This window comes from Pseudochaenichthys georgianus, chromosome 18, assembly GCF_902827115.2.
Source record: "Pseudochaenichthys georgianus chromosome 18, fPseGeo1.2, whole genome shotgun sequence".
NCBI lineage: Eukaryota > Metazoa > Chordata > Actinopteri > Perciformes > Channichthyidae > Pseudochaenichthys > Pseudochaenichthys georgianus.
The window spans coordinates 7,781,698-7,783,526 of record NC_047520.1 but is presented as its reverse complement, the minus strand read 5'-3'; the positions used below and the strand labels follow the sequence as shown (position 1 = coordinate 7,783,526).

At 41.1% G+C, this 1,829-nt stretch overlaps 1 long non-coding RNA gene across 1 annotated transcript; it reads left to right on the top strand.

Annotated features, from left to right (window-relative positions):
- The first annotated feature begins 281 nt into the window (after window positions 1-281).
- Window positions 282-1,409, top strand: LOC139435738 (uncharacterized). The gene is made up of 3 exons (XR_011644950.1): window positions 282-553; window positions 811-975; window positions 1,349-1,409. It is a non-coding gene; the product is annotated as an uncharacterized lncRNA (long non-coding RNA).
- Window positions 1,410-1,829: the final 420 nt, after the last annotated feature.

Sequence of the window (1,829 nt, the reverse complement as noted above, 5' to 3'; positions counted from 1 at the left end):
AGAGCTCCTGCAGAAATATTTATTGGCCCCTCTAATGGCGCATTTCCACTGCAGCGGGTAGCCCCGTTTAAGCCTCCTGGACCGTCCTCAAGCGGCCAGGCCAGTTTTTGGTGGCATTTCCATATAGCCTAGTACCGGCTAGCGGGTACTTTTTCTCTCTTTTTCCGGCCCCATAAAATCGTGGTTCTATCAGACCAGGCCAAGGCTGTGACGTCAACACTCGACTGCTGATTGGTCAGAGAGAATCGTCACAAGATCGCGCGCGAGATCATCCCTCGCGTCACATATATATCAAGAAGCAAGCTTGCAGCATTTTGTAAACGGAGGAGCTACAAAAATGGCAACGTCGAAGAAAAGCACACCGTGGTCGACCGAGGAGGTGACGACGTTCCTACATCTCATTGGGGATGATAAAATCCAGCGGGAGCTCGACGGAACAACGCGAAATGTGAAAGTGTTCCAGGATGTCTCTGCACAGATGTCCGAGCGCGGATTTTCGAGGACTTTCCTGCGATGTAGGGAAAACGGAACGGCTTTACTGGAGTCCCTGAAGGTACGCTCACTTCTAACAAAGAAGTCTATTTTATCCTTACATTAATGTTCGACAACCCGTGCTTTTATGGAGCCCCAAAGAGCTACATAGCTAGCTAAGGCAGATAGCCTAGGCAGATAGCCTTAGCTAGAGCTATTGTTTGCTAACACCATATGTGCCATTGTTTACGTTCAGTTTTTCTTTTCTATAGTTGTTGTTGCTATTTAGTATTGTGCTGCAGTAGTTTGTGGAATTAACAAGTCATTTTGCTGTTCTAGATGATTACATTGGGACTCGTGAGGAGGAACATTCCCGAACAACGGGTGATGGCAGTGTTCCGTCCACATCGTCAGTGAATCCAGAACGGACCCCAGCCGAAGAATCGACACCGACTCAACCACCAACACCGAGTGCCATCACGACACCGCAGCGTGTGGTTCTAGGTAAGAAATAGAAATGGCAAAACGACTGGAATTGTTTTTTTGTTTTTTTAAACCGTGGATCATCCATCGTCAGTAATTAAAATAAGCTATATCACTGTGTGGAAATGCGCTGTTACAAGTAAAGTCTTAGCTAGTAAGCAGCTAGTACAGTTGTGTGTGACATCCTATCATATACATATATTTATATTCATTATCAACAGGCTGGACATAATGTAATTCACTTTCACAATCATTGTAAACATCTAGGGCCAGAACTTTCTTTAGTTCACCTTACTGTTGTTCTGTTTATACATGTTATTCTTATATCCTTGTGTGACCTGTACCTGTCCTGTGTGTTTTCCTTATTGCTAATTATTATCTTATTGTCACCCAGGCAAGAGGAAACGAGGAGGAGAGGATCGGGCCCAGCAGGAACGGCACCATGACTCGGCAGCGTCTCCTCCATGATACTTCAAAAAACCTTAATAGTTATTGTACATATTATATATTTTTTATCTAGTTAATTTTTAAATGCAACATTTGTACTTCCTTGTTTATTTATTTTCTTTAAAATGTTCATTTTATATTTACAATTCCATGTATATTTATGCTGGCTGCAATTCAGTTTTACATTTTTTATTTGTATTGTTTAATGGCATGCCTTTGATACAACATTTGTATTTTTATACTGTACAAAGTACTTCTTTGACTTATCTTATCTCTTGTTGATAATGAATGGCACCCAACATAAAAAAATCATAAACATACATGAATTTATAAAGCAATAACAAACACCATCAGTTAGGAAAAAGCCCCTTACTTTTAAGAGATTTAAAGCAAGAAATTGAGTTTGCTAGCTTGAGGTCCTACTCTAA